The sequence below is a fragment of the Rhinolophus sinicus genome, linkage group LG10, assembly GCF_036562045.2.
Source record: "Rhinolophus sinicus isolate RSC01 linkage group LG10, ASM3656204v1, whole genome shotgun sequence".
NCBI lineage: Eukaryota > Metazoa > Chordata > Mammalia > Chiroptera > Rhinolophidae > Rhinolophus > Rhinolophus sinicus.
The window spans coordinates 105091445-105099881 of NC_133759.1; the positions used below are offsets into that span (position 1 = coordinate 105091445).

General features: G+C 50.0%; 1 long non-coding RNA gene across 1 annotated transcript; it reads right to left on the reverse strand.

Annotated features, from left to right (window-relative positions):
• Window positions 1–711: 711 nt before the first annotated feature.
• LOC141567310 (uncharacterized) lies at window positions 712–8166 on the reverse strand. The gene is made up of 2 exons (XR_012489878.1): window positions 7824–8166; window positions 712–1355 (listed from the first exon to the last, which is right to left on the reverse strand). It is a non-coding gene; the product is annotated as an uncharacterized LOC141567310 (long non-coding RNA).
• Window positions 8167–8437: the final 271 nt, after the last annotated feature.

Here is an 8437-nt window from a genome sequence, read left to right on the forward strand (position 1 = left end):
ACAGGCTTACATCGTTCATGGGGTTTTGAAAATAAAATATGGGGAGTCCTGAACCAGGCCCTTGAGTTTCTCAAGAGGAGATCTTGGAAATTTTGGACGGGATTAGAGGACCATGTGCCACAATCCCTTACCTACTCACCTAACTTTTTAAATTTGACTTGTTCATTACATAAGTAAAATACATAAATAAACTCACATGATAAGAATATCAAAACATTTTGTGTAAGACTTGAGACTCCCTTGACTGCACAAAGGGTCCCTTCCAAATCCCCTTGTCTCCCCTCAGAGGTCTTTCTGTATATTTGCAGATATGTCCTCATAGAAAATATCCAGTATTCATTTTTATATGTGTTCTTACATATGATATACTACTCTGCAAGTCATTCTTCTTGCTTTTTCCCGTCATAAAACTGTCTCAGAGACCTTGCGACATCACTACACGTGCATCTGCCCTGTTCTTTTTAGTTGCTTAGAATTCCATTGTAAGGACAAGTCATAGCTTATGAATTAATTCCCTTATTGCAGTGTATTTAAGTCTCCTTGTGGTGTTTTGCTCTTACAGACAACCAAACAATGGTGTAGTGAACATTTTCGTCCTTTCCTCTTTTGTTGCTATGTGTGTTTCTGAAGGCAGATCCCCAGGAAGGGAACCACTGAGTTGTATCAGTTATCTCTTGCTGCAATAATGCTGTATAACAAACAACTCAAGACTTAATAGCTTAAAGCAGCAATCATTTATTTTCTCTCACCAACAGCAGAGTGGACGGGCAGCTCAGCTGCTTGTGGCCGACTGACTTATGTATCCAAGGTTGGCTGGCAGGTAGTTCTTTGAAGTTTGTTTTGGGGCTGCTGCTGGCAGGGCCAGGGCCTGGGAGGGGCCACATCACCCCAGAGAGATAAGCTGGATTCCTTTTCGAATCTATCACCTGAGCAAAAGTGTCATTTGCCGCAAGGGTATGTGAACCAAGATGAGCTGGGCCCAAGGATGGCGTCACTCAGATACAGGCACGCACGTGCAACACCAACACACATCTTAAACAAACACGTGGCTTGTCTGTTCAGGTTCCAACATGGACAGTACCCGCTACGTGCCAGGGCTTTGCACTGTGTCGTCTCATGTGATGTGTTCCACGGAAGTTGGGCAGCTGCTTGGCAGCGAGAGACACTGTTTGTCTTTTAATTCCAACCAGCTATCAGGCAGCTTCATACATGTTCCCTCATCTAATTCTTCCTCACCGTTTGAGGTGAGGATTTTGATCCCCACTGTACAGATGAGGACACTTGTCCAGAGTCACACAGAGTTGGGATTCGAACCCAGGTTCGTGATCTTGTCCTTCTCCATCTGTCTTTGCCACCTGGGTAGGTAATAATCATAAATATAATAATAATAATAATAATAATAATAATAATAGCAATAAAGCTGGACTGAAGTCATAGCACCTCTCCCTAGGGGTGGGAAAACCCAGACTGCTGGCAAACAAGGCCTGTCCCTTACAGAGAAGGCCGGTGGAGTAGTTTGCTGGGGCTTCTGTAATGAAGTACCACAAACTGAGTGGTTTCAACAACAGAAATGTATTGTGTCACATCACTGGAAGCTGAAAGTCTGGGACCAAGGTGTCACCAGGGTTGGTTCCTTCTGAGGGCTATGAGGGAGAATCTGTTCCAGGCGTCTCTCCTAGCTTCTGGTGGTTTGCTGACCGTCTTTGGTGTTCCTAGGCTTGTAGAGTACCACTCAGTCTCTGCCTTCATCATTACACGGTGTTCTCCGTGTGTGTGTGTGTGTGTGTGTGTGTGCGTGCGTGCGTGTGTGTGTGTCTGTCTAAATCTCTCCTTTTTATAAGGACACCAGTCATATTGGATTAGGGCTCAGCCTAGTAACCCCATCTTAACTGGATCATCTGCAAAGACCCTTTCTCCAAATGTCACACTTTGGGGTGATGGAGGTTAAGATCCCAACATATGAATTTTGGAGGGACACAGGTCAGCCCCTAACATCAAAGGAGGGAAGGAATCATGCTGGCCTCTATCATATGCTGTTCCCAGCAGCCCTCAGCAAGTCTGGGCACCTCTCTGCAGCTCCGTTACCCAGAGGCACCCTGGTCCCCATTAAGTGGAAGGACAAGCCCTCAGAGAAGTCACATGAGCTGCCCATCACATACACTCAGGGTGATGAGCAGGCCAGCAGAGCTGGGCCGGGACCCTCTACCTCTTTGTAAACATCTGGCTGTGCATCTTCAGAAGTATATAGAAAATGGTGACCACACCTGAGTTTTCTGAAACAGCTTTCCAAGGAAAAGGCCACCAAATTCTCCTCAGGAGCACTTCAAAGGCAGGGCCTAGACGTTAATCAAATCTGTTTGGCACAGGGCCCAGTTGGTAAGCATGAAGAGCTCTGGCCTTCGAGTCCTGATCCTACCTCTTCATCGCTGTGTGGCTTTGGGCAATTGCTTCACCTCTCTGAACCTCAGTTTCTTGACTGATAAAATGAGATATGTATTGTACCTACTTTCCAAAGCTATAAAGATTCACTGAATGTGTGAGAAGGCTCCGCACAGAACTAGTACACGATAGCCACTCAAGAAATGACGGCTCTTCTTATAGTTGATTATTTGATTGGATAGATGAACGAAGAAGGTAAAAAGTAACTGCTCTTAATTAAGTTCATTGGTTTCCTGGTTATTCCCTCCTTTGAGAAATCATGAAATCTGCTTCTGGCTCAGATTCAGAGACTAGCCCTATCACTAGCCTGGGATCCTGAGCAAGTTATAACCACCCAACCCTCAGCTTCCCATCTATAAAATGGGAAGAAAGACAGGCCGTCCCCAAGAGTTGGTGCAAGAATAAGATGCTGTGATCACCTCTGTAATGAGCTTAACCGCATGCCTGGCACACGGGCACTCTCAGGAAACACCGGCTCTCTCTTGGTGGCTGAATGGGCATTTGGGTGACGCAGCTTCCATCCGCAGGCAGGCGGGCTGCCTGCACAGTATTGGGGAAGCAAAAGGGTTTCCATGGTAGTCCAGGCAGCGTTTCTATTTTCAGATGACACTTAGTGACATCTTAACAATGCTGGAAGTAGATAGGACCTGGCGAAAGCACCATTTCCTCCCAAGGATCCAAGGCTTGATGGGCAGGGAGGGTGGGGTTCCTGACCCCAGTGGAGCCCAGCTGGGTTTTGGCTGAACAGTAGGGACTGGGCCTGTGGAGGGGGGCCCTGTGCTATCTATGGCTCGGCCTCCTTGCCCTCCACGTGCCCTTGGCCACTGTGGATTCTTCCTCCACCCTCTGCTCCCTGAGCTGGCCCCAGGAGACCCACATGCACAGACTCTCGCAGCAGCTCCCTCCATGATGGCTTCTGGCTAGGTCCAGTCCACAGGAGCCTGGCAGGGGTCAGGGCACTACTTCACCAGCTGCCTCCCTACAACTCTTCCTCAGTAACTCTGTTTCCTTACCCCGTCAGCCTAACGGGCTTCCCCAGTGACCAGCACTGGGCCATGTTGATTCCCTATACCCTGCCCATACCTTTGAAAACATCCTCAAATTACCCAGTTTGAGTGAACGTCAGGTTTCCTTCTGGATCTGATATACCACCTTTAGTCCCATTCCCTCTGTCCCTCTGTCCCTCCCTTCCTTTCCTACCTGTCACCTTCCCTCCATCCCATCTTTAACAAACATTTATTGAGCACCAACTATGTGCTCAGGCAGCACACACCTAGCAGTGAATAGACAAGGCCACATCCCCTGTGGAATTTACATTTTAGGGAGACACAGACTATAAACCTACAAACACATAAATATAATTTCAGAGTATGATGTGTGCTAAGAAAAAAAAAGCTGAGGGATGACCAGAGAGTGAGGTAGGGCAGAGAGGTGCTATAGGGGGTGGTCAAGAAAGGCCTCTCTGAGGAGGGGATGCAAGCTGGGCAATGAGAAGAATCCAGCCATGGGGGGTTCTGGAGGAAGGGCATTCCAGGCTGGGAAACAGCAAGTGCCACGGTGTCGAGGTGGGGTGAGCTCAGTGAGTCTGAAGAACAGAATCAAGGCCAGTGTGACCTCCACGAAGAGCCATGCCGTTTCCTCTCCTGGGCCTTTGCCTCAGTTATCCCGTCCTCTTTCCTTTCCTCCAGGTCAGATGAATGCCAATTTATCCCCCCATACCCAGGTCACATGTCAGCTCCCTGAGACGTGGGGACTCTCCTCTCAGCCTCCAAGCACCAGGGGACCCCTCCACTGAATCCTGACTCTCTGCATTGTCATAATCTATAGGTGCCTGTCTCCCCCAACGGGGCAGGATGGGAGTTCCTGCCAGGCCAGCCTAAGACTGAGTCACCTTGACTCAGGGTGCATGCATGCAAAACACTTGTTGGGTTAAATGAGTACACAGATAGCAGGTGTCCAGGGAGTTCAAAGGAAAGGATGATCAAAAGAGCCAAATCAGTCAGGGAAGGCTTCCTGGAGAAGGTGGGACTTGACCTTAACTTGAAATCAGGGGGTGGAAGGGAAAAGTGAGGGAATTCTTGGCAGAGGGAATGGCATGTGCAAAGGCCCAGAGGTGTGATGGACAAGATAGAAACGGGAATAGCAATCTTCTTCTCACTGAATGAGGTCATACATAGGAGGCACTGGGTGTGGCAGAGACCTGGCCCATGGAAGGTTATTGATAAATCAGAGCCGGCGTCACCCCCACACATGCAGGGCCCCAGGTCCTGGGCCCATCTCCACATGTACCCGAGCCAGACACTCAATTCTCGGGAACTCAAACTACTTGGCTTCCCATATCTAACTTGGCTGAAAATCAGCAGGCCTCTGCCTCACCTGGCCTCATCCAGTGCCATCTCCACTCCCAGAGATGCCCAGCCTCCAAGCCCCATCCTGCTGTTGGAAAATGCCGGTGCTAATAGAACTTCCCCAGAAATACTCAGGAAAAGGGTTCTCATGTGTGTTAAGCTTGATTCAACAGCTGATGTGAAGTTTCACAATCACTTGTTAGAAACATCACAAGACCCAGGGCTGACATCTTAGACACCCACCGGTAGGTACAGAACCTAGCGTCCACCAGACCATTAGGGACCTGTGAGAACGTTCTCATTTCTTATAAAACATACATCTAGAATCTACTCTGGATACTTTCCTCTGTATACCAACGCAGTTGTAAAATATGATTTTGATGAAGTTTATATAGAGTAAGGGGACATGAGACAAAAGTACCCAGGGCCCACATGGTCACAATGTGGCCCTGACCATGGGAGGTACGGGCCAACCACGGGGGAGGAAATGGATACTGAGGCTCAGACCAGGAGGCCCAAAGTCGCACAGCAACTGGGTGTTGGAGCTGGAATTCGGACACAGGACGACCTGGCCCCTTAAATCCTTGCTTGTTGGTTGGTAGTTTTCTTCAGGGGGAGGGGGAAGGCCTATCAACCCCCCATGTTCCAGTCTTTGTTGAGGCCTCAGATTTCCTGGTTCCAGTGGCCAGGAGTTTGATTAACAACCCCCTTCTCTATTCCCCTCCCCACGATGAGGTCACCCTCTTCACACCACGGGTGGTCTAATGGGCAGAGCTGGGAGGGACCTTCCTGAGGGAGGGGGCATCTGGTCCTCGGGCTCACTGTGCAGATGGGCCCTGAGGCTCAGCGTGGGGAGTCGCTGCTGCTCATGGTCGGGGCTCGAGGATGGGGTTGAGACAAGCCCTCCCCCAGCTCCTGATTCACCACCTAGTGCTCCCCACTCCCACTCCTCGTTTACGTTGAGCCAGAATTAGACAAGAATCTGACATTGTCCAGATGGAAAAGTCCCCCCCATTTTTGGCTGAAAAGCTCCTTGCTCAGGGAACTATTGGAGGCGGGTGTACTACAGCCCAAGCCCTGCTGGAAACACTCCCCCGGGTTCAGGGATCTGCTTTCTCTCCTACCCCCACCCCGGCCCCATCCCACCTACCCTGTCAAAACAGCTGGAGCCAGCCAAGAGGCCAGGCCCCCTCCCCCCTCCTCTTGGGGTGGGGGTGGGCTAGCTGTGTCCATTCAAGGGTGGGCTCTTATCTTACACAGTGATGGGGAGACTTCTCAGAGGCACACTGACCTGAAGATATCTCCCTCTGAGCGCCTAAAATCCCATCATTTGTGCTCTATTCAGAGCAGAAAGGCTGTTTACTGGGCATTTCCTTTAAAGGCAAAGAAGTGAATGACTGTGTCAGATCATCTTTCACTATGGCTAAGTGCCTGGGCAGCATGGGGACGCTGAGGTTCTAAGAGTTTGTACAGGGAGGGGGATGGGAGATGTAATCACCGTCTTAGCCCTATATGGCCCTTTAACGTCGATGACCTTGACCAGGGCAAGGAGTCATGAATTCTGCCTGGGTTAAGGGCCTGGCATGTGGGTATTGGGACAGGGCATGTTGGGAGTCATGGAAAATGAAGGTGAGAAAGGTGAAAATATCAGCTGAGTTGGTGGACAAAGAGCGGAGGCCACTCCAGGCAGAAGAAACACCATGAGCAGAAGTGTGGCAACCAGAGAGCTCTGGTGTGTTTGGGGAACAGCTATTACTGGAACACAGGCTACAGGGGTGTAGAAGGGGGTTGGGGAGTGTGGGGTTGGTAGGGGGTCAGAAGGGAGGCTAGAGAGACTGGCTTCTGATCCAGGAAGTCTGAGATCCAGAACCCAGAAGTCTGTTTTTAATCAGCACCCGAGTATTTCCCATGTGGGTAGTCCATGGTGATCACAGGCTATATAACCAGACAACCAGCCCTGAAGCCACTGCTCCAAGGTTAGCAAGACAAGATGGTATAGCTCAGCAAGGAGCCAGAAAGATCTAGATGCCAGTCCAGTTGTGGCATTTGCTGGCTGTGTACCCTGGGGCAAGTTACTTTGCCTCTCTGAGCCCCAGGCTCCTTGCAGGTAATACTAATATTTAATTTCCCAGGTGGTTATGAACTCTGAAAAAAAAAATCACCCAGCATGGTGCCTGATACATAGCAGGCACAAGAACCATGGCTCCTTTCTCCCTCCACAAGGTGCTTTTATCCCCTTATGTTAGCAAAATCATAGTGACCAGATGAATTGGTGAGGTTGGCTCAATTGTCAGAGATAGAAGCCAACTCAAATTAGCTTAAGGGAAAACTGAAGAGGCTAATGTCAAAGGACCCAGAACGGAAGGAAGCAATGTGGGTGCTGACCAATGAACATTCTGTCTCCTCCTCTCCTTGCCCATTAGCCTTGTTTTCTCCTCCTGCTGTCGTGCCATCTCCAGAAGGCCAAGACTGAGGCTCTCAGAAGCCCCTGTTCAGCCACCTGGGGAGGGAGAGCTGCTTTCTCTTGGTGACTGTAGTTCAGTCCCAAGGCAGGGCTCTGATTGGTCATGCATGGCTCATGTGCCCATTCATTGGCCAATCACGCTGGTTTGGGATAGAGTATGTTAAGTGGCAGGCCTATGCCCATGGGGGTGGGGTGGGTATTGACCATGATCAGAGGAGTAAGGACCCCTCACTGGACAGAAAAAAACAACAAATTCAGGATAATTTTACAAGAGAGGAGCCCAAACTATTCAGCTGGAAATCTAGCAAGGTCTTTCCTATGCTGTACAGCTGTCCATCTCCAATTCTTCCTTTAGAAGTAGGTCGGGTGTCCCTTCCTCCCCGTGCACCTCTTGACCCAGACATCACCTTCCACACTAAGTCTGCCCTGTCTGGGAGCCCCTCGAAGCAAGACTGGACTCTGCACCTCCCTGGTCCTGATGCCTGCCTGGGGCTGGGCATGGAGCAGGGTTTGAACCCACATCTTCACAGCCAACGTCCTGTATCCTCTCCACAGCCTCCATCTGAACCTACCTGTGCTCTCTGCCCACCTGAGCTCTGCTTTCTCCTGGGGGATGTCCAACCGCTGCGTCCTCTGGATAGAGGCAGACGCCCAGCCCTTCCTTCCTTCTGAGTCCCCGAGGATCTGGCTGGAATCCCCAAAGGGCTGGCATCCCAGGTCACATGATTATTTAGCCTGCCTGATGGTGCTTTTTCTTTTTTCCCCTCTCTTGTCAAACGGGAAGCTCAGAGGCCCTTCACAGAATGACCGGGCTGCTTTATGTTCCTGTGCCCCCAACTCTGACCATGAAGCTGTGGAGGGGAAGGGTTGCAGCTGTTCCCACCCGGTTAGGCTGACCCAGCAGACAATGTGAGCCATTTACTTTCACCAAGATGAATCCCTGAAAATGCTGCTGGGCCATCCTTGTACCCCCACCCCATCCCCGTGGTTCATACCTCTTTATAAAGAGATATTCTTTTTTCTCTTTCTTTCCTTTTTTGGGGGGTGCTGTTTAAAAGAGAGTAATGTAAGTCTCAGATCCCCTCACATCATGTTAATGTTAAAGTAGGACTAAAAATAAATCTTGGGTTGCCATAGGAACCCTGACTGTTGCTAGGTTTAGTCTGTGGGGGATTGGGAGCCTGGC